The 14,297-nt window shown below is 41.0% G+C and overlaps 1 protein-coding gene across 3 annotated transcripts in view; it reads left to right on the forward strand.

Moving 5' to 3' along the window:
- Nucleotides 1-447: 447 nt before the first annotated feature.
- The window catches only part of sema5a (semaphorin 5A), a 216,724-nt gene continuing 202,874 nt past the window's right edge, over nt 448-14,297 (forward strand). For all 3 annotated transcript variants that reach the window (XM_062977930.1, XM_008109113.3, XM_062977931.1), the window contains exon 1: nt 448-984. The gene's annotated coding sequence lies outside the window, so the exon portion shown is untranslated. The remainder of the gene's footprint in view (nt 985-14,297) is intronic.

Below are 14,297 nucleotides of genomic sequence, written 5' to 3' on the forward strand. Positions count from 1 at the left end.
CCAGGGAATAATTAATTCCGTGTCAGGAGCAACTTGAGTCACTTCTGGAGTGAGAGAATTGGCCGTCTGCAAGGTCGTTGCCCAGGGGACGCCCAGACGTTTTTGATGTTTTGATCATCCTTGTGGGAGGCTTCTCTCATGTCCCCGCATGGAGCTGGAGCTGATAGAGGGAGCTCATCCGCACTCTCCTCGGGTGGGATTCAACCAGGGAAGGCGATATGCATTGCAGCCAGAAGTAGTTTAACTCATGTGATGAGCTCAGTGCCTCTCCATGCTTGAAAAGAAGATGAAGTGTTCTAGGAGGGGAACATTTCTCAATGTGATATGGTTGCAAGGTGGGACTTGGTGGGTGTGGAGCATTGTTCCGGGTCCCTTTGACACTGGAAGAAAGTGTCAAGGAAGTGTCCCTGCAGGCCAGGCGGGCCCGTCCAGCCAGTCTCTCTGGAGAGGGAGAAGAGAAGCAGCAGCAGTGCTCCGGCTGCGCGCCCCTCCGTCTCCACGCGCGCTCGCTCGCTCGCTCGCTCGCTCTCTCTCTCTTTCGCGGGCCCTTCGCCGCAGGCACAAAAGGGAGACGTCACTCGTTTGTCCACGGCAGGGAAGGAAGGCGAGGGCTTGAGCAAGGAAGCCTCCGACGTGAGACTCAGAGGGCGGAGGGAAAGGGTCCTCGGGCTCCCTTTCCTCCCGCCCGAGGGGCTTGGGGGGGCGGGGCAAAGCGCCGCAGCCTGCAACGAGCGGCGGCTCCGGCGAGGACCTGCTGCTGCTGCTGCTCCGCCTGGAAACCCAGCTCGAGCGTGCCTTCCTGCCTCCGCTCTGCCATCAGCCGGGCTCTGGATAAAGAAAAGGAACTCCATCTGCCTCCTTTTGGGGGTGAGCGCCTTTTCCAACTCGGGAAGGCTGGACCAGGGAAGTTGAGTTGGCTGCGCGAGAAACAGGGGCTGAGGCGGTGAGACGGGGAGCAGAGAGCCTTCTTGATCGAACACAGAGGTGAGATCTTTCTTCCCTCCCGCTGCCATTCCCTCTCTTGTCATGGTTCCGCGTTCGTCCCATCGATGGTTGGGTCAAGCCTTTCCCCGGCTCTCCTGGCTGCGCACCTGGCAGCGCTGCCTTGCGACTCCGCGCCTGGCCACCAGGGGGCGCCGGAAGGGAGGCTTCAGCTCCAGATTGAGCTCTCCTCCCCATGCTTTCTTTAATAATACAGTAGAGTCTCGCTTATCCAACGTTCTGGATTATCCAACACATTTTTGTAGTCAATGTTTTCAATACATCGTGATATTTTGGTGCTAAATTCGTAAATACAGTAATTACAACACAACATTACTGCATATTGAACTACTTTTTCTGTCAAATTTGTTGTATAACATGATTGTTTTGGTGCTTAATTTGTAAAATCATAACCTAATTTGATGTCTAATAGGCTTCTCCCTAATCTCTCCTTATTATCCAACATATTCACTTATCCAACGTTATGCCGGCCCATTTATGTTGGATAAGTGAGACTCTACTGTAATAAGAATATAGTAATAAGAATAATAATAGCAACAACTTTATTTATAACCCGCTTCCATCTCCCCGAGGAGACTCGGAGCGGTTCACGTGGGGACCAAACAATACCACGACAGCATATATAATTAAAACAATAACAGTAAAATAACATTCATAAAATAAATAGCGAGCAAAGTGATTTAAAAAATCATTTTGGGAGGGAAGGTAGTGGAGAGGGGGTAGGGTACAGATGTTCTCCGTTAAGCAGCCTTGCCTCCTTGAAGTTATCCATCTCTTCTGATCTCTTAGAAGACAAGGGAGAAAAGGCGGATTTGGGCAGGTTGGATTCCTTTGGGCCCCTTCCACACTGCCCCTATATTCCAGGTGATCTGGCAGTGGGGAATCATATATCCCAGTTTAAGGGCCCTTCCAGACAGGACCTGATCCCAGGTTTTCTGCCTTAAACTGCATTGTAGGAGTCTCCACTGCCATATAATAGTAGATGGTAATATTCCCATTATACTTGTGATTCATAGCTACCATCCGTGTCCGTGCCCTGTTTGCTCCACCAGCTCGATAGACATCTTGAGCAATGATCATTCTATTTGCCCCCAAGCAACTGAGAAATTGATGCTTCTGTCTGTTGGAGGCAAGTGTGAATGTTGCATTTGGCCATCTTTATTAGCATGGAATAGCCTTGCAGCTTCAAAGTCTGGCTGCTTCCAACAGACAGGAGTTCTGTCTCCCACTCTGGACATTCCACAAATACAGTAGAGTCTCACTTATCCAACATAAACGGGCCAGCAGAACGTTGGATAAGCGAATATGTTGGATAATAAGGAGGCATTAAGAAAAAGCCTATTACACATCAAATTAAGTTATGATTTTACAAATTAAGCACTAAAATATAATGTTATACAACAAATTTGACAGAAAAAGTAGTTCAATACGCAGTAATGCTATGTAGTAATTACTGTATTTACGAATTTAGCACCAAAATATCATGATGTATTGAAAACATTGACTACAAAAATGCGTTGGATAATCCAGAACATTGGATAAGCGAGTGTTGGATAAGTGAGACTCTACTGTACATAAACCCCACTTGCCTAGTTTCCAATAGACCTCACAGCTTCTGAGGATGCCTGCCATAGTTGTGGGTGAAACATCAGGAGAGAATGCTTCTGGAACATGGCCATACAGCCCGGAAAACTCACAGCAATCCAGTGATTCTGTCCATGAAAGCAACACAAAATTATTATTACTATTTGTTCAGAGGGAGGTTTGTCTTCCTCTGAGACTAGATCTATACTGCCATATAATCCAGTTTCTGAATCCAGATTATCTGCTTTGAACTGAATCATATGAGTCTACACTGCCATATAATCCAGTTCATAGCAAATAATCTGGATTCAGAAACTAAGGGCCCTTCCAGACAGGCCCTGTAGCCCAGGATCTGATCCCAGGTTTTCTGCTTTAAATTTGATTATATGAGTCTGCACTGCCAGATAATCTGGGATAAACAGAAAACCTGGGATCGGATCCTGGGATATAGGGCCTGTTTGGAAGGGCCCTAAATTATATGGCAGTATAGATAGGGACTTTGCTAAGGTCTCACGATGTACTTCATGACTGAGTTGGGATTTGAATGCTACTACTCTCCAATGCTGAAAGCACTATTCTGGCCCTTATTCTTCAGGATGTGTGCATAGGATGGTCTGGAAGGGTCCTTAAGCAGATAATCTAGGATCATATCCTGGCATAAAGGGCTTTGGAAGGAAGGAACTCTTGAAGCAGTTTCATTAGGTACTTGCAACATATTTTTGCACTTTTCGCCAATAACCCCCACAACAACATACAAATCATACATTATAAAATCAAAAAGTCTGTGTATGTTTACACAGAAGCGAACTCAGATTACACGATGCATTGTTGTTCTCAATACTGTTGTGTGCCTTCAGGTTGTTTCGTACCTACCGCAAACCAGTCACAGTAGTTTCTTATCAAGATGCATTTTTTTGTGTCAGTAGTAACTTGAGAAACTGCAAGTCGCTTCGTGTGAGAGAACTGGCCATCTGCAAGGAAGTTGCCCAGGGAACGCCCAGATGTTTGACATCTTACCATTTTAGTTGGAGGTTTCTCTCATGTTCCCGCATGGGGAGCTGGAGCTGATAGAGTTAGCTTACCCGCTCTCCCCGGATTTGAACCGCCGACCTGTTAGTCAGCAGTCCTGCTGGCACAAGGGGCTCCATCAAGATATAATTATGAAGTTTTAATGATGAATTTTAAACTTCCATTTTATGTTTAACTTTTGTTCAGAGTATTTTCATATGTATTTTATGGAAATATTATTATTATTATTATTATTATTATTATTATTATTATATTTATACCCTGCTTTATCTCCCTCTCAGGGGACTCAAAGCAGCTTGACATAGAAGCATCAGCATAGCCATTTAAAAAATACAAATATACGAACATTAAGACAGGATTAAATATAGATACTATTAAAAATTCCAAGTTAAAAATCATTAAAACAGATTCATAGTTAAAAATCATTAGAACAAATTCCCAGGTAAAAATCATTACAATTGATCGTAAACACCTTCATCTTTAAAAGCCTGTCTAAATATAAAAGGTTTTAGCCTGCCTCTGGAAGGAACAGCAAAGTGGGGGCCATTCTGGCTTCCTTGGGGAAAAGGGAGTTCCAGAGAGGGGCAGCCAGTGAAAAGGCCTGCTCTCTCATTCCCACGAATTGAGTTTGAAATCAATTTAGATTATATTAAAATATGTTTTAATAAGTGTATTTTATGGAGTGTTTTTAAATTATTATGTGTTTTGGTTATATGTTTTAGTGGTGTTGCAACACACCTTGAGCCATGAGGAGAGGTGGGTTAGGAATGCAATTATTATTGGGTTGCTGCAAGTTTTTCGGGAGGTATGGCTATGTTCCAGAAGCATTCTCTCTTGACGTTTCTCCCACATCCATGGCAGGCATCCTCAGAGGTTGTGAGGTCTGTTGGAAACTAGGCAAGTGGGGTTTATATATCTGGAATGTCCAGGGTGGGAGAAAGAAATCTTGTCTATTGGAGGCAAGTGTGGATGTTGCAATTGGCCACCTTGATTAGCATTGAATAGCCTTGCAGCTTCAAAGCCTGGCAGCTTCCGACAGTCAAGAGTTCTTTCTCTCACCCTGGACATTCCGCAAACCCCACTTCCTTAGTTTCCAACAGACCTCACTACCTCTGAGGATGCCTGCCATGGATATGGGTGACACGTCAAGAGGGAATGCTTCTGGAACATGGCCATACAGCCTGGAAAACTCACAGCAACCCTGTGATTATGGCCATGAAAGCCTTCGACAACACAAAATTATTATTATTATTATTATTATTATTATTATTATTATTATTAATTGTTCAGAGAGAGGTTTGTCATCCTCAGAGACTAGATCTACACTACCTTATAATCCAGTTTATGAATCCAGACTATCTGCTTTGAACTAAATTATATGAGTCTACACTGCCGTATAATCCAGTTCAAAGCAAATAATCTAAATTCAGAAACTAAGGGCCCTCCCGGATAGGCCCTATATCCCAGGATCTGATTCCCGGTTTTCTGCTTTAAGATGGATTACCCTCTTCTTGCAGTCCACACTGCCAGATAATCTGGGATAAACACAAAACCTGGGATCAGATCCTGGGATATAGGGCCTGTCTGGAAGGGCCCTAAATTATATGGCAGTGTAGATGTGGACTTTGCTAAGGTCTCACAATGTACTTCATGACTGAATTGGGATTTCAATGCTACTACTCTCCAGCATCATAGTCCAATGCTAAAACCACTACCCTGGCTCTTACTCTTCAGGATGTGTGTACAGGATTGTGTAGTTGTGTTAAAGATTTTGAGAAAGCCAGTGGAGGGAGCAAACTGAGCTATGATCCAACTTGAATAAACACCACTGAAATGAATGTGGCTTTAGCTATCACTTAATGTAGGTTTCACAAACACGGTATTCCGTCTAAGTAAGCCTTCTTAGAAAAAGCCTGGAAACACAGATTGAAATGCATGGAAGATCAATCCTTGAGTAAAAGAGGAGCACAGAACTAAGAACAGTATAATTATCTTGCAAAGAGAACAAATCTTTGTTGTGCGTTGTTATTAAATGTAACTTCAAAAAAAGAATGATAAAACTATATTTCAATGTGGTAAGATGTATATTTTCCATTGTATGAGTGTGTATTGAAATTTGATTGGTTATTTTAATGTACCTTGCCTTGTTTACGTATGATGAAATGTTCAAATGGTAAACTATTGATTGAATTTTACATGAATGGTCTTCATGTTTAGACATTGTATGTCGCCACTGTTTGAAAGTACAATATAAAAACTAGCTCTTGCATTCAGGTAAGCTGCTTTTGAGTTCAATTTGGGATAAAGGCAGGATGTTAATACATAAATACATGTATGAATCACTGCATTTCTTCATCTTTTGTTCTATAGGCTTTCAAGCAAGTCTGAACTCAGTTACTTTGGCCATTGAACATGGCTATCATTAATGTGCAAGTGAGAAAGTGGGAAAGCATTTGCAAAAGTATATCATCACATAGGAATAATGGAAAAGGAATTATTGAGTGTACACTTTGTGCCCACTAACCCCTGGTTTGCATCTGTACAATGAGAAACAAGGCTTTTGTTAGACACCTTCAAAACATTAGCTGTGTAAGGCTTGCTCATAAAATCTAGTTTTTCATGTGCACAGAGCCCCAGAGCGGATGTTGATTTATTGGACTTCAGTCCATGGAGAATAGTCCGTTGTATTGTATGGAGTATTGACCTGATAAATGAGTATCAATTTGTTGCCAAGTGGAAATGCTAAATTTAAGCATAATAGAATCCTTATGGCACTTTAATTGACAGAAAATGTGCTGGTTCATATATCTCTTAAGATAAACTGATTAGGTAGATTTATAATTGTGTATACATAGCCAATATCCTAATGTTTTATAGCAGGAGATAATTACACTTTCAAGAAAGAAGTGGTTTGGGGGTTTGGAAAGATGGTAAAGACCTCATATTTTGAAAGTGTTCAGCAGATTTAAACAGCATCCTATTAAAGCAAACATGCTCCGGGCAGATTGTGTTGTTGTTTTTAATGCCAAGCTGTAGAATTCAAACAGCCCATTAAAATGGTTCATGAAACATGAGGCTTCCATGTTTCAAGGTATTTTTTTTTAAATTTTAAGATAGGTGGCAGTTTAAAATATATCATTATTTTCCTCCTCTGGGCATATCGTCCCACACCTGTTCAAAATGAGCCAATGAAATGAATATCTTATGCACATTCCTTTGTTTTCTGAGTTGGTATGAAAAATGAAAAGTACAAACTTCTTGCTTGTTCAGCAGATTTCCCCCAAATACTGAATTGTATTGTAGACAACTTGTCATCTTCTATTATGCAGCGTGTAGGTTTCTTAAAATGGTTTTTATTTCTATTGGTTTAGTCTGCTTTATCTCCTCTTTCTGCTATAGCTCATTATTAATATAATATTTACAACTGTTGCCTTTGGAGTTGTAACTGATTAACTTCATTGTCATTTTTGAGATATGCTTCATGCTCTTTGATTCCAGGATTTCCATTTTGTTCACAAAGGCAGTTTAAGTAAGGATTCAGTGTCAGACAATTGCTGACCTCTAATTTAATTAAATTGCTAGGAGAAGGCTTTTCTGATATACAGACCATGGCATCAATTTGTTTCCAAGTGTAAATGCTGAGTTGGCTGCAGGAGTCTCAAGAATGGAGTTGGAGAACTCCAGAGCAATTGTCCTGCGTTTTCTTCGACATTCACACTGAAACCACAGCTTGGAAGATCAGCTTCCGTGATAACGCCAATTCTTTCTTAGTTGGTCACAGGCCCAGCCTATGGAATGGGACATATTTTTGATTTGATCTTTGCCACAGAGTATGGGTTTTGTTATAGAAGGAATAGTACCATAATCAGATGCTTAATAAATGTTGGTTTTGTTGCATCTAATTCTTGCCTGTAGGAATTGTCTGCTCTTGGAAACATATGGAATTGGTTAGATTACTGAATGTTGTCCAGTATTTTTCACAAGCTGAACCTTTCATTACCTTAGTCTAGTGGTTCTCAACCTGTGGGTCCCCAGATGTTTTGGCCTTCAACTCCCAGAAATCTTAACAGCTGGTAAACTGGCTGGGATTTCTTGCAGTTGTAGGCCAAAACACCTGGGGACCCTGTTGGGTTATCTAGCAATATTGCATGCATTTTCAATGTGGGATGGTTTATGTAGTTAGTTTTGTTTGTTGCTTAGTAACCTGAAGCCAAAGCTGCATTCCAGAGTTGATGGCACCATTTTAGGGAAATGGGAAATGTGGGAAATGGGAGTATACTTCCTGGAGACTTACAGGAAGTGACATATGCCTTTGGGGCATAAAAGGAGAGACTTTCTTTTGTTCTCTGTCTTTGGCTCTTCATCCTCTTCCTGTTTCTTGATTCTGCCATGCCGATGTTACCTCTTTGTTAAGAGATATGTAGTATCCTGAACTGTATTCTTTTTGGAACTAAGATGTTTTTACCTGTATGACCATCATCATACAAGATTGTGAATAAACATATTTTTACTATTTTACTTTTGATGGCTGATGCTTATTTTATGCACATGACTCTTTAAAGGGAAAGGGGGGCAGACTATTTTGCTTTTTCTCACCTCTGTTGACATTTTGCTTTTTCTCACCTCCCTACCATCCTTTAAGAAACAATTGAAAACCTGGATGTTTGGGCTGGCCTTTGGAGAGACAGCCATTGGATGACCAGCCTCATTATAATTCTATTCTGAATAGGTTCCTTTCATCGGGGTATTTTAATCTAATGATTTTATCTTATATTGCTGCTATAGTCCCCCCTCACCTTTGAAGTTGACTGAATGGCATTGGTGGTTGCTTGATATTATTACTGTTGTATAAACCTTTGTTTTAACTTCTGTTTTATCATCTTCTTGTGTTTTAAACTGTGTATATTGTTAATGTATTTGCGCTGTTACTTTTGTAACATTGTGAGCCGCCCCAAGTCCCCACAGGGAGATGGTGGCGGGGTATAAATAAAGTTTTGTTATTATTATAAACCCCTAGTCTTCTGCGTTTTTGCTATCATATTGGTATCATAATCCTAACAGGTTATGAATATATTCCTAATAGGTTAAGAACTACTGCCTTAGTTTTTGTGACATGATTGGATCTGAGCACCACATCTGTCTTGGCAGATATAATTTTGGAACTCATGCAAGTCTCTCAAAAAGGGGAGAAATAGTCACTTTCATAATTATCGTCAAACTGTTATGGAAACATATGCAAATGAGGATCTCATTGCACCTCTCTCCCAGTTTTCTGAGATTTTAGTACTTTCATCTTCTGCAGCTTATTGATCACACAGTATATTAGTAGAAGTTTAAGCATTTGTTATCATGGCTTATATGAGAAAGCACTTCCCCATGTGCTTGCCAATTGCATCAATTGGGTGGTGAGACAGAATTACAGGATCTCCTTACAGAGATCTCAAAGCCCAGGTGAGGTTTTATACATGTAAACATAGTTATTTAGAGAATTTGACCCCTTAGCTACCGCCAAGAGGGGGTAGAGAGGAGACATTATTGCCTGTGTTGTAATACATGGATTCTATTTGGTGGTGAGACAGAGATTGGCTTTTTCTGACAGTGGATTAAGTCAGGGCAATTTAGGGTAAATAAAGGATCTGACGGGGGCCCCCGATGGCGCAGCTGAGCTGCTGAGCTTGCGAACCAAAAGGTCGCAGGTTCGAATTTGGGGAGCGGGGTGAGCTCCCGCTGTTAGCCCCAGCTTCTGCCAACCTAGCAGTTCGAAAACATGCAAATGTGAGTAGATCAGTAGGTACCGCTCTGGCGGGAAGGTAATGGCGCTCCATGCAGTCATGCCAGCCACATATTCTTGGAGGTGTCTACAGACAACGCCGGCTCTTCGGCTTAGAAATGGAGATGAGCACCAACCCCCAGAGTCAGACACGACTGGACTTAACGTTAGGGAAAAACCTTTACCTAACTAAAGGATCAGAATAAGGAAAAATGATCCACTTAAAGAAAACTTCGCTTGATAGTACATCATATTTCTTGTAACTACTGAAACATGTTAAGTTGCAATTTAGTGTACAGTATTTTATAATATATAGTAGGCGGGCATTGTGGGAGGGTTGTTGCAAAATAGATGTTAGTTCCTACCATTCTTTTCTCACATATTGTCTGCATTTATCTACTCTTCTTCCCTCTTTGGCTATGTCTATGTACCGGTATATCTTGTAAATTTAATCTACTGAAAAACACAAATGGAAAGCCCAGAAATTGAAGGATTAGAAATTGATGTTAATTGCTAGATAGGCTAGACTTGTTTTAATGAGATGAAATGCTAAATGTGTGATTGCAGGGAACTCAAATGCATGTGAGTGTCAGAACTATGAATTCATTTTTGGAGGTTGTAAGTAAATATAACTAGTGTCCTTTTAATGAGACTTTGTTTAAACTATAAAAGCAATCCATATTAACAGGACTTTAGACTTAAATCCAATTATTAGTCTCAGCCAAAGAAATGTCAAAGCAATGCAAACATATGCATCTATGGATTAATCAAGTTTCCATTGATTCATTAATTCAGATGGCCTACTCTAGTGCAGTTGGATTTAGGCCTTAGTATATTATTTCCATTTTTAATAAAAAAATTCAAAGCTGTGCTTTTAAAATTCCTGTATTTTGATGTGCCCAGCTTCCTATTTCAGGCATTTCTAATTATCTTTCCTCTGTAATAGATCAGGCCTCAAATACTGCTGTGCCTTAGAGGTTCATTGAAAACCTTTCTGCTTTGGCTTTCCCCCAACTATGAGACATTCCCTTACATTGCATCATTCTGTTTTTATTGGATTGTTTTATTATTCTGTGGTGATGTTGTAAACTGCTTCAGGATTTGTATATAAATGAGAAGAGGTTTAGAAACATTTCTAATAAAAATGTTTATCTTGTTGCTTAATCTTTGCTCTTTCCAAGTTGTACTGTGCGTGTGCTTCAAGTCACGTGATGGCTTATGGCACCCCAGTGAATTTCATAGTTTTCTTAGTAGAGAATACTCAAGAAGTGATTTTGTCCGTTTCTTCCTCTGAAATATAGCCCACAGCACATGGCATTAGTTGATATTCCCTCATTCAAGTACTTATCAGGGCTTATCCTGCCAAGCTTCTAAGATCAGATGGGATCTGGTGCCTTCATGTATTTAGACCATTTTTATGCAAGCTGTCTAGAACAGTGCTTCCCAAACTTTGGTGTTCCAGGTGTTTTGGACTTCAGCTCCCAAAATTCCTAACAGCTAATAAAGTGGGTTGCTGTGAGTTTTCCGGGCTGTATGGCCATGTTCCAGAAGCATTTTCTCCTGACGTTTCATCCACATCTATGGCAGGTATTTTCAGAAGTTGTGAGGTCTGTTGGAAACTAGGCAATGGGGTTTATACTCAGCTGGTAAACTTACTGAGATTTCTGGGAGTTGAAGTCCAAAACAACTGGAGGAGCACAGAACGTTGGTAAAAATTGCACTTGTTCATGAAGTATAAATCTGAGTAGCAATTTACCCAGCATTTGCAAAACAAAAGACAAAGAGCCACCCAGAGGAAAAGTGTTCTTATCATACTTCAAGGGAACCACTGACTGCATAGGGAAGCTGATGAAGAAATACATCCTACAAACTGTCTACAGAACCACCGAGAAAATCCAATAAATGCTACATTCAGCAAAGGACAAGAGGGATCCTCTCAGCACCTAATGAACCAACCTGGACACAGCATATTATTGGAGAACACAGAAATGCTCTAACAACCACCATGTCAGACTACACAGAGAAGCCACTGAAGTCCACAAGCATGTGGACAATTTCAACAGAGAGGAGGAAACCATGAAAATGAACAAAATCTGGCTACCAGTATTTAAAAAACTCTAAAATCAAGACAGTAATTAAAGAACAACACTCTGAAATTAGGGTAATTCCAGACAAGAAACAATCAGGGCCAGCTAGCAACTCCCAACAAAGGATTCCCCCAGGCAGGAAGCAGCCAGACTTTGAAGCTGCAAGGATTTTTTAGTGCTAATAAAGGTGATTCATTACAACATTCACACTTGCCATAAACAGACAAGAGTTCTTTCTCCCACCCTGGAATTCTACAGATATATAAACCCCACTTGCCTAGTTTCCAACAGACCTCACAATCTCTGAGGATGCCTACCATTGATGTGGGTGAAACGTCAGGAGAGAATGCTTCTGGAACATGGCCATACTTCTCGGAAAACATACAGCAACTCATTTCCAAAGCAGCACCTAGACTAGCTTCAAACCCCAGTGCTGTTCAGACATTGAACTGCTGTGCATCAGTGAGAGAGGACCATATATATATCCCCTAACTCAGTTTGGTATACCCCAAAAGAGTTCAAAACCCTGTTCCCTTAGCTTTAGGTAAAAAATTCTCAGTGAAAAGCCAAAGTTTAAATAAGTTGTCCAGTATAGAATAGGAGGAATAATTGCTTGATTTTGCCCAGAGCACAGAACAATGAGAGAAGTCTCGTAATACATTGAAATTTGAGGGAGATTGACCGAAAAGATGCAAAATAGACAATGCAAAATGTGTACATCAGATATAAGGGGGAAAATCTTGGGAATAAAATTGTTCATAGAACACAAGATTCTGTACATATCATATATTGTTTTCCTCACTGAGCTTGCCGACACTTGTAATCACTCGATCAATTCTCCCATTTTCGGTAAACAGTACATACTCTTTTCAAGGAATACTCAATTGAAGGATCCGAAATTGCAGCGCTAAACCAGGAACTCTGCTGGAAATCTGCAGAAAATGTTGATTTAGTGTGCTGTGACTGTGAAAAAAAGGCACATTCTATGTCAGACATAATTAGAAAAGGAACAGAAAACAAAATTGCCAGTAGAGTACTATTATTTTACAGGTCTGTGGTGTGTGACTATCTCTGGAAGATTGTGTAGAGTTGTGTTCACCCCAGCACAAAAATGACAGGCAAAGCTGTAAAAGTTATAGAAAAAAGTGACAAAATTAGCAAGTGGCTGGAGCAACTCTCATATGACGAAAATTTATGATGGTTAGCTTAAAAGAAAGGAAAGTAACAAGAGATATAATAAAAGTGTATAGCATTACTCATGGTTTGGAGAGGATGAATAGGAAGAAGTATGCTTTCCCTCTCTCGTAATACTAAAGACAGAGATTGAACACTGAAGCTGAATGATGAGAGATTTAGCCTAAAATGATATATTCTCCACACAGTGCAAAGTATCTTGTGCTACCACAGGATGTAGAGATGGCTGCCAACTTGGATAGGGTTTGCCAAAGAATAGTATTTTCTGTTGGTCATGGGGGTTCTGTGTGAGAAGTCTGGCTCAATTCTATCGGTGTGGCTGAAGGGGCTATTTGATTGTAGGTGAACTATAAATCCCAGCAACTACAAATCCCAAATGTCAAAGTCTATTTTCCCCAAACTCCACTAGTATTCAAATTGGGGCATATTGAGTATTTGTGCCAAGTTTGGTCTAGATCCGTCATTGTTTGAGTCCACAGTGCTCTTTGTATATAGGTGAACATCCTGAGGAGTGAGGTTGAATGGGCCTTAAGAAGCATTGGTAATAGCAAGGCAGCAGGAGACAACGGGATCCCAGCTGAGTTGTTTAAAATCTTGAAAGATGATGCTGTCAAGGTGATGCATGCCATATGCCAGAAAATATGGAAAACACAAAAATGGCCATCAGATAGGAAAAAATCAATTTATATCTCCATATCAAAAAAGGGAAACGATAAAGAATGCTCAAACTTCCATACAGTGGCACTTATTTCCCATGTACGGCAGGGCTGTATCCTCTCACCCTACCTATTCAACTTGTACGCAGAACACATCATGCGACATGTGGGGCTTGACAATTCCAAGGCTGGAGTTAAAATTACTGGAAGAAACATTAACAGCCTTGGGTATGCAGACAATACCACTCTGATGGCTGAAAGTGAGGAGGAGCTGAGGAGCCTTATCATCAAGGTGAAAGAAGAAAGTGCAAAAGCCGGGCTGCAGTTAAACATCAAGAAAACCAAGATTATGGCAACCAGACTGATTGATAACTGGCAAATAGAGGGAGAAAACATGGAGGCAGTGACAGACTATATTTCTAGGTGCGAAGATCACTGCAGATGCAGTCAGGAAATCAGAAGATGTCTACTTTTTGGGAGGCCAACCTCAATAGAATAGCGAAAAGCAGAGACATCACACTGGCAATGAAGGTCCGCATAGTGAAAGCAATGGTATTCCTCATAGTAACCTATGGTTGTGAGAGCTGGACCATAAGGAAGGCTGAGCAAAGGAAGATAGATGCTTTTGAACTTTGGTGCTGGAGGAAAATCCTGAGAGTGCCTTGGACTGCAAGAAGATCCAACCAGTCCATCCTCCAGGAAATAATGCCCGGCTGCTCACTGGAGGGAAGGATATTAGAGGCAAAGTTGAAGTATTTTGGTCACATCATAAGAAGGCAGGAAAGCTTGGAAAAGATCATGATGCTGGGGGGAAAGGAAGGAAAAAGGAAGAGAGGCCGACCAAGGGCAAGATGGATGGATGGTATCTTTGAAGTGACTGGCTTGACCTTGAAGGAACTGGGGACAGCGACAGCCGACAGGGAGCTCCGGCGTGGACTGGTCCATGAGGTCACGAAGAGTCAGAAATGACTGTGT

Source organism: Anolis carolinensis, chromosome 4 (genome assembly GCF_035594765.1).
Source record: "Anolis carolinensis isolate JA03-04 chromosome 4, rAnoCar3.1.pri, whole genome shotgun sequence".
Lineage (NCBI taxonomy): Eukaryota > Metazoa > Chordata > Lepidosauria > Squamata > Dactyloidae > Anolis > Anolis carolinensis.